Source organism: Oncorhynchus kisutch, unplaced genomic scaffold (assembly GCF_002021735.2).
Source record: "Oncorhynchus kisutch isolate 150728-3 unplaced genomic scaffold, Okis_V2 Okis03b-Okis08b_hom, whole genome shotgun sequence".
Taxonomy (NCBI): Eukaryota; Metazoa; Chordata; class Actinopteri; order Salmoniformes; family Salmonidae; genus Oncorhynchus; species Oncorhynchus kisutch.
The window spans coordinates 17100891-17115246 of NW_022261980.1; the positions used below are offsets into that span (position 1 = coordinate 17100891).

Consider the following 14356-nt stretch of genomic DNA (forward strand, 5'->3'; position numbering starts at 1 on the left):
TGGTTGTTACATTATCCTACCCAAACCAGACATGATATGGTTGTTGCATTATCCTACCCAGACCAGACATGATATGGTTGTTACATTATCCTACCCAAACCAGGCATGATATGGTTGTTACATTATCCTACCCAAACCAGACATGATATGGTTGTTACATTATCTTACCCAAACCAGACATGATATGGTTGCATTCCATTATCTTACCCAAACCAGACATGATATGGTTGTTACATTATCTTACCCAAACCAGACATGATATGGTTGTTACATTATCTTACCCAAACCAGACATGATATGGTTGCATTCCATTATCTTACCCAAACCAGACATGATATGGTTGTTACATTATCTCACCCAAACCAGACATGATATGGTTGTTACATTATCTTACCCAACCCAGACATGATATGGTTGTTACATTATCCTACCCAAACCAGACATGATATGGTTGTTACATTATCTTACCCAAACCAGACATGATGCGGTTGTACATTATCTTACCCAAACCAGACATGCTATGGTTGTTACATTATCCTACCCAAACCAGACATGATATGGTTGTTACATTATCTTACCCAAACCAGACATGATATGGTTGCATTACATTATCTTACCCAAACCAGACATGATATGGTTGTTACATTATCTCACCCAAACCAGACATGATATGGTTGTTACATTATCCTACCCAAACCAGGCATGATATGGTTGTTACATTATCCTACCCAACCCAGACATGATATGGTTGTTACATTATCTTACCCAACCCAGACATGATATGGTTGTTACATTATCTTACCCAAACCAGACATGATATGGTTGTTACATTATCTTACCCAAACCAGACATGATGTGGTTGTACATTATCTTACCCAAACCAGACATGTTATGGTTGTTACATTATCCTACCCAAACCAGTCATGATATGGTTGTTACATTATCCTACCCAAACCAGACATGATATGGTTGTTACATGATCTTACCCAACCCAGACATGATATGGTTGTTACATTATCCTGCCCAAACCAGACATGATATGGTTGTTACATTATCTTACCCAAACCAGGCATGATATGGTTGTACATTATCTTACCCAAACCAGACATGATATGGTTGTTACATTATCCTACCCAAACCAGACATGCTATGGTTGTTACATTATCCTACCCAAACCAGACATGATATGGTTGTTACATTATCTTACCCAACCCAGACATGATATGGTTGTTACATTATCCTACCCAAACCAGATATGATATGGTTGTTACATTATCTTACCCAACCAGACATAATATGGTTGTTACATGATCCTACCCAAACCAGACATGATATGGTTGTTACATTATCCTACCCAAACCAGACATGATATGGTTGTTACATTATCTTACCCAAACCAGACATGATATGGTTGTTACATTATCTTACCCAAACCAGACATGATATGGTTGTTACATTATCTTACCCAAACCAGACATGATATGGTTGCCTTACATTATCTTACCCAAACCAGACATGATATGGTTGCCTTACATTATCTTACCCAAACCAGACATGATATGGTTGCCTTACATTATCCTACCCAAACCAGACATGATATGGTTGCCTTACATTATCTTACCCAAACCAGACATGATATGGTTGCCTTACATTATCTTACCCAAACCAGACATGATATGGTTGCCTTACATTATCTTACCCAAACCAGACATGATATGGTTGCCTTACATTATCTTACCCAAACCAGACATGATATGGTTGCCTTACATTATCTTACCCAAATGAGACATGATATGGTTCATATCAATGCCATCATCACTACTGTATCTCATAGTCAATGGTCCTCTACTCCATGACAGTGGATGACGGCCGACTCATTCTGAGACTGAAGTGGATGTGTACATTATCTTACCCAGATCAATGCCATCATCACTACTGTATCTCATAGTCAATGGTCCTCTACTCCATGACAGTGGATGACGGCCGACTCATTCTGAGACTGAAGTGGATGTGTACATTATCTTACCCAGATCAATGCCATCATCACTACTGTATCTCATAGTCAATGGTCCTCTACTCCGTGACAGTGGATGATGGCCGACTCATTCGGAGACTGAAGAGGATGAGACTGAAGTGGATGTGTCCACTCAGCATTACAGCACAGTCCAGGTTGCCGACCTTAATGTACAGGGACAGCGAAAACGACAGTGTACTGCGAAGACATCGGGTGATTCAGGTAGTTTTACAGTACCTGTATTGGTTGGTTAAAACGTGTGAAATGGATACATATGAACTGATAGTGTATAGCTGATACTTGCCAAAGAAACCGCTACTTTTTCATAGGTTCCTTGGCTAACAACGTTTGGCTAATTACAGTTGCTGGCTTGGGCTGGTTTTAACCACAATCTGGGATGCTCTAGTTAGACAAATATTCAATAGATATTCAACATAATGACTATTCACTGCTTGAAAAGTCTCTATAGGCTACATAATGTATACCTACAGTAGCTGTCAAAGGTTTGGACAAACCTCCTCATTCAAGGATTTGTCTTTATTTGTACTATTTTCTACATTGTAGAATAATATTGAAGACATCAACACTATGAAATAAAACACATGGAATCATGTAGTAACCAAAAAAGTGTTCTGCAAAGTAGCCACCCTTTGCCTTGATGACAGCTTTGCACACTCTTGGTATTCTCTCAACCAGCTTCACCTGGAATGCTTTTTCAACTGTGTTGAAGGAGTTCCCACATATGCTGAGCTCTAGTTGGATGCTTTTCTAACTCATCCCAAACCATCTAAATTGGGTTGAGGTCGGGTGATTGTGGAGGCCAGCTCATCTGATGCAGCACTCCGTCACTCTCCTTCTTGGTAAAATAGCCTTTACACAGCCTGGAGGTGTGTTGGGTCATTTTCCTGTTGGAAAACACATCATAGTCCCATTAAGCGCAAACCAGATGGGATGGCGTATCGCTGCAGAATTCTGTGGGAGCCATGCTGGTTAAGTGTGCCTTGATTTCTAAATAAATCACTGACAGAGTCACCAGCAAAGTACCATCCCACCTCCTCCTCCATGCTTCACGGTGGGAACCACACATGCGGAGATCATCGGTTCACCTACTCTGCATCTCACAAAGACACGTCGTTGGAACCAAAAATCTCACATTTGGATTCATCAGACCAAAGGACAGATTTTCACCAGTCTAATGTTCATTGCTGATTCTTCACGTCTCTTCTTCTTATTGGTGTCCTTTAGTAGTGGTTTCTTTGCAGCAATTCAACCATGAAGGCCTGATTCACACAGTCTCCTCTGAACTGTTGATGTTGAGATGTGTCTGTTACTTGATCTCTGTGAAGCATTTATTTGGCGCTGCAATCTGAGGTGCAGTTGACTTGAATGAACTTTAATGAACTGATCCTCTGCAGCAGAGGTAACTCTGGGTCTTCCTTTCCTCATTGCGGTCCTCATGGTGGTCCTCATGGTGGTCCTCATGGTGGTCCTGGTCCTCATGTTGGTCCTCATGGTGGTCCTCATGGTGGTCCTGGTCCTCATGGTGGTCCTCATGGTGGTCCTCATGGTGGTCCTCATGGTGGTCCTCATGGTGGTCCTCGTTGCAGTCCTCATGATGGTCCTCATGGTGGTCTTCGTTGCGTTCCTCATGGTGGTCCTCATGGTGGTCCTCGTTGCGGTCCTCATGGTGGTCCTCGTTGCGGTCCTCATGGTTGTCCTCATGGTGGTCCTCATGGCGGTCCTCATGGTGGTCCTGGTCCTCATGGTGGTCCTCATGGAGGTCCTCATGGTGGTCCTCATGGTGGTCCTGGTCCTCATGGTGGTCCTCATGGTGGTCCTCATGGTGGTCCTGGTCCTCATGGTGGTCCTCATGGTGGTCCTGGTCCTCATGGTGGTCCTCATGGTGGTCCTCATGGTGGTCCTCATGGTGGTCCTGGTCCTCATGGTGGTCCTCATGGTGGTCCTCATGGTGGTCCTCATGAGAGACAGTTTCATCAGCTCTTGATGGTTTTTGCGACTGACCTTCATGTCGTTTCTCTTCGCTCATTTCAAGAGTGTGCAAAGAGTGGCTCCTTTGAAGAATCTAGAATATAAAACATATTTAGATTTAACACTGTTTTGGTTCCTAAATGATTCCATATGTGTTATTTCATAGTTGTGATGTCTTCACTATTATTTTACAATGTAGAACATAGCAAAAACATAAAGAAAAACCCTTGAATGATGTGAGGTCCTAACTCTGAACTGGTACTGTACCTTGATACACACACACACACACACACACACACACACACACACACACACACACACACACACACACACACACACACACACACACACACACACACACACACACACACACACACACACACACACACACACACACAACGCACACACACACACACACGCACACACACACACACACGCACACACACACACACGCACACACACACACACAACGCACACACACACACACAACGCACACACACACACACACGCACACACACACACACAACGCACACACACACACAACGCACACACACACACACACGCACACACACACACACAACGCACACACACACACACAACGCACACACACACACACACGCACACACACACACACGCACACACACACACACGCACACACACACACACAACGCACACGCACACACACAACGCACACACACACACACACGCACACACACACACACACACACACGCGCACACAATGCACATGCACACACACACACACACACACACACACACACACACACACACACACACACACACACACACACACGCGTGCACACAACGCACACGCAACGCACACAACGCACACGCACGCACATGCACACACACACACACACACAACGCACACACACACACACACACACGCGCACACACACACACGCACGCACATGCACACACACGAGCACACAACGCACACACACACACACGAGCACACAACGCACACACACACACACACACGCGCACACAACGCACACGCACACACACACACGCGCACACAACGCACACAACACACACACACGCGCACACAACGCACACGCACACACACACGCACGCACATGCACACACACACACACACACACGCGCACACAACGCACACGCACGCACATGCACACACACACACACAACGCACACACACACACACACACACACACACACACAACGCACACACACGCACACACACACACACACACGCGCACACAACGCACACGCACACACGCACACGCACACACACACACACGCGCACACAACGCACACGCACACACACGCACGCACATGCACACACACACACACACACAACGCACACACACACACACACACACGCGCGCACACAACGCACACGCACACACACACACACGCACGCACATGCACACACACACACACACACACACAACGCACACACACACACACACACACACAACGCACACACACACACACACACATTGAATTGCTGTGTTATTTCAGTGTTTCCACCTTTGTAACACTGACTCTGGAAAATAATGAAGAACGCCAAGTCACCGTTATAAACTCAGTGTTGTCGTCATCGTCGTGCTCCCTCGTCATCGTCGTGCTCCCTCACCCTCTCACCTACCTATTTTTTTTATTGTCACTCATTTGTCTCTTTCAAGTGGTTACTGCTCTGTAAATGTTTGACTCAACGTTAACTTTGACAAATTGAATCAGGTGCTTTCAGTGAGTGAAGCCTTTGACACAGAGACAGTGGTGCTGACTACATATCTCCCTCTATAACCTATTGATGTCAGAGTGGTGCTGACCACATAGCTCCCTCTATAACCTATTGATGTCAGAGTGGTGTTGACTCTACATATCTCCCTCTATAACCTATTGATGTCAGAGTGGTGCTGACTACATATCTCCCTCTATAACCTATTGATGTCAGAGTGGTGCTGACTACATATCTCCCTCTATAACCTATTGATGTCAGAGTGGTGTTGACTCTACATATCTCCCTCTATAACCTATTGATGTCAGAGTGGTGCTGACTACATATCTCCCTCTATAACCTATTGATGTCAGAGTGGGGCTGACTACATATCTCCCTCTATAACCTATTGATGTCAGAGTGGTGTTGACTACATATCTCCCTCTATAACCTATTGATGTCAGAGTGGTGCTGACTACATATCTCCCTCTATAACCTATTGATGTCAGAGTGGTGCTGACTACATATCTCCCTCTATAACCTATTGATGTCAGAGTGGTGCTGACTACATATCTCCCTCTATAACCTATTGATGTCAGAGTGGTGTTGACTCTACATATCTCCCTCTGTAACCTATTGATGTCAGAGTGGTGTTGACTCTACATATCTCCCTCTATAACCTATTGATGTCAGAGTGGTGTTGACTCTACATATCTCCCTCTATAACCTATTGATGTCAGAGTGGTGTTGACTACATATCTCCCTCTATAACCTATTGATGTCAGAGTGGTGTTGACTCTACATATCTCCCTCTATAACCTATTGATGTCAGAGTGGTGTTGACTCTACATATCTCCCTCTATAACCTATTGATGTCAGAGTGGTGTTTTAACCTGGGCCAGCCTGTTCCCTATATATAGTGCACTATTTTTAACCTGGGCCAGCCTGTTCCCTATATATAGTGCACTATTTTTAACCTGGGCCAGCCTGTTCCCTATATATAGTGCACTATTCTTAACCTGGGCCCTGGGCAGCCTGTTCCCTATATATAGTGCACAATTTTTATCCTGGGCCCTGGCCAGCCTGTTCCCTATATATAGTGCACTATTTTTATCCTGGGCCCTGGCCAGCCTGTTCCCTATATATAGTGCACCATTTTTATCCTGGGCCCTGGCCAGCCTGTTCCCTATATATAGTGCACCATTTTTATCCTGGGCCCTGGCCAGCCTGTTCCCTATATATAGTGCACCATTTTTATCCTGGGCCCTGGCCAGCCTGTTCCCTATATATAGTGCACTATTTTTATCCTGGGCCCTGGCCAGCCTGTTCCCTATATATAGTGCACTATCGACTATGTATGGAATAGGTGCATTGTGAACCATTTAAATCTGTGGGCTGTGAGTCTGTGATGGGCACAAGCCAGATGGGACACGTTAAAGAGCCCTGACAACTATCCTGTAGTCGTGGAACCGTCAATTATGGACGATAACCTTGCCGTGAATAAAAAAAAAATTAAAAACGGTCCTAATAATTATATTAAAATTATTGTAATACGTTTATATTAGGGAGTGTTGGGGGGGGGGGTCAACTTTATTTCCAAGGACATATAGTTTACTGAGTAGCAGTTTTTCATTGTTTTACGTTAAGTAGTTAATGTTGGTGGTCATTTTACAAGCTATAATTCATTAGGTATGTGTCCTAGCTATAATTCATTAGGTATGTGTCCTAGCTATAATTCATTAGGTATGTGTCCTAGCTATAATTCATTAGGTATGTGTCCTAGCTATAATTCATTAGGTATGTGTCCTAGCTATAATTCATTAGGTATGTGTCCTAGCTATAATTCATTAGGTATGTGTCCTAGCTATAATTCATTAGGTATGTGTCCTAGCTATAATTCATTAGGTATGTGTCCTAGCTATAATTCATTAGGTATGTGTCCTAGCTATAATTCATTAGGTATGTGTCCTAGCTATAATTCATTAGGTATGTGTCCTAGCTATAATTCATTAGGTATGTGTCCTAGCTATAATTCATTAGGTATGTGTCCTAGCTATAATTCATTAGGTATGTGTCCTAGCTATAATTCATTAGGTATGTGTCCTAGCTATAATTCATTAGGTATGTGTCCTAGCTATAATTCATTAGGTATGTGTCCTAGCTATAATTCATTAGGTATGTGTCCTAGCTATAATTCATTAGGTATGTGTCCTAGCTATAATTCATTAGGTATGTGTCCTAGCTATAATTCATTAGGTATGTGTCCTAGCTATAATTCATTAGGTATGTGTCCTAGCTATAATTCATTAGGTATGTGTCCTAGCTATAATTCATTAGGTATGTGTCCTAGCTATAATTCATTAGGTATGTGTCCTAGCTATAATTCATTAGGTATGTGTCCTAGCTATAATTCATTAGGTATGTGTCCTAGCTATAATTCATTAGGTATGTGTCCTAGCTATAATTCATTAGGTATGTGTCCTAGCTATAATTCATTAGGTATGTGTCCTAGCTATAATTCATTAGGTATGTGTCCTAGCTATAATTCATTAGGTATGTGTCCTAGCTATAATTCATTAGGTATGTGTCCTAGCTATAATTCATTAGGTATGTGTCCTAGCTATAATTCATTAGGTATGTGTCCTAGCTATAATTCATTAGGTATGTGTCCTAGCTATAATTCATTAGGTATGTGTCCTAGCTATAATTCATTAGGTATGTGTCCTAGCTATAATTCATTAGGTATGTGTCCTAGCTATAATTCATTAGGTATGTGTCCTAGCTATAATTCATTAGGTATGTGTCCTAGCTATAATTCATTAGGTATGTGTCCTAGCTATAATTCATTAGGTATGTGTCCTAGCTATAATTCATTAGGTATGTGTCCTAGCTATAATTCATTAGGTATGTGTCCTAGCTATAATTCATTAGGTATGTGTCCTAGCTATAATTCAATAGGTATGTGTCCTAGCTATAATTCAATAGGTATGTGTCCTAGCTATAATTCATTAGGTATGTGTCCTAGCTATAATTCATTAGGTATGTGTCCTAGCTATAATTCATTAGGTATGTGTCCCAGCTATAATTCATTAGGTATGTGTCCTAGCTATAATTCATTAGGTATGTGTCCTAGCTATAATTCATTAGGTATGTGTCCCAGCTATAATTCATTAGGTATGTGTCCTAGCTATAATTCATTAGGTATGTGTCCTAGCTATAATTCATTAGGTATGTGTCCTAGCTATAATTCATTAGGTATGTGTCCTAGCTATAATTCATTAGGTATGTGTCCTAGCTATAATTCATTAGGTATGTCCTAGCTACATTTCATTAGGTATGTGTCCTAGCTACAATTCATTAGGTATATGTCCTAGCTACTATTATTACAATGTCCATTTTGCATGACAAGGAGTCATCACCCCAAATGTCATAATCGTCACAGCCCTACGACAAAGACCTCTGCACAGGCTAACCTTTGAGTCGCCGTCAAGTTCAGTGATAGGCACGGGACTGTCTATCCTAGAGCACAGGAGCCAAGGTTTCCTAACATAGAAGCATTAGGATTGAAGTTTCAGTGGCTACTACTCTACAAACCGCTCTCTCCTTTCCTCTCTCTACAGCCAAGGTATTGTTCTTTTAGTTCTTGTTCTTCAAAGCTAAGACAATGTAATGAGGAGGTCTCCCTCCCCTCCTCTGAGCTAAACCAGGACAGTAGGACACTGACGGATTAATCCTGCCAAGCTAAACACAGTCCACGGGTGATGATGTTAGATCTGATTTGTGGTTGTATTTGCTAGTCTGTGACTGGATCCTTCACACACACACACACACGCACGCACGCACGCACACACACACACACTTTTTTGTTGTTGTTTTCAAATAAGTTGAAAAAAAAAGAAGAAGGAGAAGAAGAAGAAGGAGAAGGAGAAGAAGAAGAAGAAGAAGAAGAAGAAGAAGAAGGAGAAGAAGAAGAAGAAGGAGAAGGAGAAGGAGGAGAAGAAGAAGAAGAAGAAGAAGAAGAAGAAGGAAATGACTAGTGGATCATTTTAACCTTTTTGATTAGCTTTTTTTGAAATGTTATACCTGAAAGGAAGTTCACTTGTCATGAGAGTGTGTGTGTGTTTGTCACAGTTGGTTTTTAATTGAAGTGTTTTATGGGAAATCAGGCATTTGTAAATAGATCGATGTCTGTGTATCACGCTGTTGTCACTCTTATGAACACATCACAGGTTAGATAATGTTTCCACTGTGTCAACATAACTGGATGGACTTTACTGCTAACGACAGACTGACTTTACTGCTAACGACAGACTGACTTTACTGGTAACGACAGACTGACTTTACTGGTAACGACAGACTGACTTTACTGGTAATGACAGACTGACTTTACTGCTAACGACAGACTGACTTTACTGCTAACGACAGACTGACTTTACTGCTAACGACAGACTGACTTTACTGCTAACGACAGACTGACTTTACTGCTAACAGACTGACTTTACTGCTAACAACAGACTGACTTTACTGCTAACGACAGACTGACTTTACTGCTAACAGACTGACTTTACTGCTAACGACAGACTGACTTTACTGCTAACAGACTGACTTTCCTGCTAACAACAGACTGATGTGGTTGGTAGAGATGTTATTTCTGTCTGTATTCTCTATAGCAGGACTCTCCTACCCCTGGTCCTAGGGAGAGATACCCTCCTGTCCAGGGATGGAGAGCCCTGGTCCATACCAGGTCATTGAAGTAGGAGGAACTGGTTTCATGTTTTGTATTATATTTTTGAGAACATGTTTAAGAGTGAGGCCATCAGAGGAGGAGACAGGGAAGAGGACATGTTTAACAGTGAGGCCATCAGAGGAGGAGACAGGGAAGAGGACATGTTTAAGAGTGAGGCCATCAGAGGAGGAGACAGGGAAGTGGGAGAAACATCTGGGGGGGGGTAACATGTCATGGGAGTGTTACCTCTGGTGGGGGGGGGGGGGAGTAATATGTCATGGGAGTGTTACCTCTGGTGGGGGGGGGGTAACATGTCATGGGAGTGTTACCTCTGGTGGGGGGTAATATGTCATGGGAGTGTTACCTTTGGTGGGGGGTAACATGTCATGGGAGTGTTACCTCTGGTGGGGGGTAACATGTCATGGGAGTGTTACCTCTGGTGGGGGGGTAACATGCCATGGGAGTGTTACCTCTGGTGGGGGGGGTAATATGTCATGGGAGTGTTACCTCTGGTGGGGGGTAACATGTCATGGGAGTGTTACCTCTGGTGGGGGGTAACATGCCATGGGAGTGTTACCTCTGGTGGGGGGTAACATGCCATGGGAGTGTTACCTCTGGTGGGGGTAATATGTCATGGGAGTGTTACCTCTGGTGGGGGGTAACATGCCATGGGAGTGTTACCTCTGGTGGGGGGTAACATGTCATGGGAGTGTTACCTCTGGTGGGGGGGGGGGGGGTGGTAACATGTCATGGGAGTGTTACCTCTGGTGGGCGGTAACATGTCATGGGAGTGTTTCCTCTGGTGGGGGGGTAACATGTCATGGAGTGTTACCTCTGGTGGGGGGTAACATGTCATGGGAGTGTTACCCTCTGGTGGGGGGTAACATGTCATGGGAGTGTTACCTCTGGTGGGGGGGTAACATGTCATGGGAGTGGTACCTCTGGTGGGGGGGGTGGTAACATGTCATGGGAGTGTTACCTCTGGTGGGGGGGTAACATGTCATGGGAGTGTTACCTTTGCTGGGGGGGTAACATGTCATGGGAGTGTTACCTCTGGTGGGGGGGGTGGTAACATGTCATGGGAGTGTTACCTCTGGTGGGGGTACATGTCATGGAGTGTTTCCTCTGGTGGGGGGGTAACATGTCATGGGAGTGTTACCTCTGGTGGGGGGGTAACATGTCATGGGAGTGGTACCTCTGGTGGGGGGGGGGTAACATGTCATGGGAGTGTTACCTCTGGTGGGGGGGGGGGGGTAACATGTCTTGGGAGTGTTACCTCTGGTGGGGGGGGAGGTAACATGTCATGGGAGTGTTACCTCTGGTGGGGGGGGGACATGTCATGGGAGTGTTACCTCTGGTGGAGGGGGGGGGGTAACATGTCATGGGAGTGGTACCTCTGGTGGGGGGGGGGGGGTAACATGACATGGGAGTGTTACCTCTGGTGGGGGGGGGTAACATGTCATGGGAGTGTCACCTCTGGTGGGGGGGGGGACATGTAATGGGAGTGTTACCTCTGGTGGGGGGGGGGGGTAACATGTCATGGGAGTGTTCCCTCTGGTGGGGGGGGATAATATGTCATGGGAGTGTTACCTCTCTTGGGGGGGTAACATGTCATGGGAGTGTTACCTTTGCTGGGGGGGTACATGTCATGGGAGTGTTACCTCTGGTGGGGGGGGGGGGGGGTGGTAACATGTCATGGGAGTGTTACCTCTGGTGGGGGGTAACATGTCATGGGAGTGTTCCTCTGGTGGGGGGTAACATGTCATGGGAGTGTTACCTCTGGTGGGGGGTAACATGTCATGTGAGTGTTACCTCTGGTGGGGGGTAACATGTCATGGGAGTGTTACCTTTGCTGGGTGGGTAACATGTCATGGGAGTGTTACCTCTGGGTGGGGGGGGGTGGTAACATGTCATGGGAGTGTGTACCTCTGGTGGGGGGTAACATGTCATGGGAGTGTTTCCTCTGGTGGGGGGGGTAACATGTCATGGGAGTGTTACCTCTGGTGGGGGGTAACATGTCATGGGAGTGTTACCTCTGGTGGGGGGTAACATGTCATGGGAGTGTTACCTCTGGTGGGGGGGTAACATGTCATGGGAGTGGTACCATCTGGTGGGGGGGGGTAAACATGTCATGGGAGTGGTTACCTCTGGTGGGGGGGGTAACATGTCATGGGGAGTGGTACCTCTGGTGGGGGGGATAACATGTCATGGGAGTGTTACCTCTCTTGGGGGGGGTAACATGTCATGGGAGTGTTACCTCTGGTGGGGGGGTATAACATGTTGTTACCTCTGGTGGGGGGGGGGGGGATAACATGTCATGGGAGTGTTACCTCTCTTGGGGGGGTAACATGTCATGGGAGTTTTACCTCTGGTGGGGGGTAACATGTCATGTGAGTGTTACCTCTGGTGGGGGGTAACATGTCATGGGAGTGTTACCTTTGCTGGGTGGGTAACATGTCATGGGAGTGTTACCTCTGGTGGGGGGGGTGGTAACATGTCATGGGAGTGTTACCTCTGGTGGGGGGTAACATGTCATGGGAGTGTTTCCTCTGGTGGGGGGGGTAACATGTCATGGGAGTGTTACCTCTGGTGGGGGGTAACATGTCATGGGAGTGTTACCTCTGGTGGGGGGTAACATGTCATGGGAGTGTTACCTCTGGTGGGGGGGTAACATGTCATGGGAGTGGTACCTCTGGTGGGGGGGGGTAACATGTCATGGGAGTGTTACCTCTGGTGGGGGGGTAACATGTCATGGGAGTGGTACCTCTGGTGGGGGGATAACATGTCATGGGAGTGTTACCTCTCTTGGGGGGGGTAACATGTCATGGGAGTGTTACCTCTGGTGGGGGGGTATAACATGTTGTTACCTCTGGTGGGGGGGGGGGATAACATGTCATGGGAGTGTTACCTCTCTTGGGGGGGTAACATGTCATGGGAGTTTTACCTCTGGTGTGGGGGGGTTAATATGTCATGGGAGTGTTACCTCTGGTGGGGGGAGGTGGTAACATGTCATGGGAGTGTTACCTCTGGTGGGGGGTACATGTCATGGGAGTGTTTCCTCTGGTGGGGGGGTAACATGTCATGGGAGTGTTACCTCTGGTGGGGGGTAACATGTCATGGGAGTGTTACCTTTGCTGGGGGGGTAACATGTCATGGGAGTGTTACCTCTGGTGGGGGGGGTGGTAACATGTCATCTGAGTGTTACCTCTGGTGGGGGTAACATGTCATGGGAGTGTTTCCTCTGGTGGGGGGGTAACATGTCATGGGAGTGTTACCTCTGGTGGGGGGGTAACATGTCATGGGAGTGGTACCTCTGGTGGGGGGGGTAATATGTCATGGGAGTGTTACCTCTCTTGGGGGGTAACATGTCATGGGAGTGTTACCTTTGCTGGGGGGTACATGTCATGGGAGTGTTACCTCTGGTGGGGGGGGGGGGTGGTAACATGTCATGGGAGTGTTTCCTCTGGTGGGGGGGTAACATGCCATGGAGTGTTACCTCTGGTGGGGGGTAACATGTCATGTGAGTGTTACCTCTGGTGGGGGGTAACATGTCATGGGAGTGTTACCTTTGCTGGGGGGGTAACATGTCATGGAGTGTTACTCTGGTGGGGGGGGTGGTAACATGTCATGGGAGTGTTACTCTGGTGGGGGGTAACATGTCATGGGAGTGTTACCTCTGGTGGGGGTAACATGTCATGGGAGTGTTACCTCTGGTGGGGGGTAACATGTCATGGGAGTGTTACCTCTGGTGGGGGGGTAACATGTCATGGGAGTGGTACCTCTGGGGGGGGGGGTAACATGTCATGGGAGTGTTACCTCTGGTGGGGGGGGGGTAACATGTCATGGGAGTGGTACCTCTGGTGGGGGGGATAACATGTCATGGGAGTGTTACCTCTCTTGGGGGGGTACATGTCATGGGAGTGTT

At 46.0% G+C, this 14356-nt stretch overlaps 1 protein-coding gene across 1 annotated transcript in view; it reads left to right on the plus strand.

Annotated features, from left to right (window-relative positions):
* abcc12 (ATP-binding cassette, sub-family C (CFTR/MRP), member 12) overlaps positions 1-14356 on the plus strand; it is a 114198-nt gene that overhangs the window by 7351 nt on the left and 92491 nt on the right.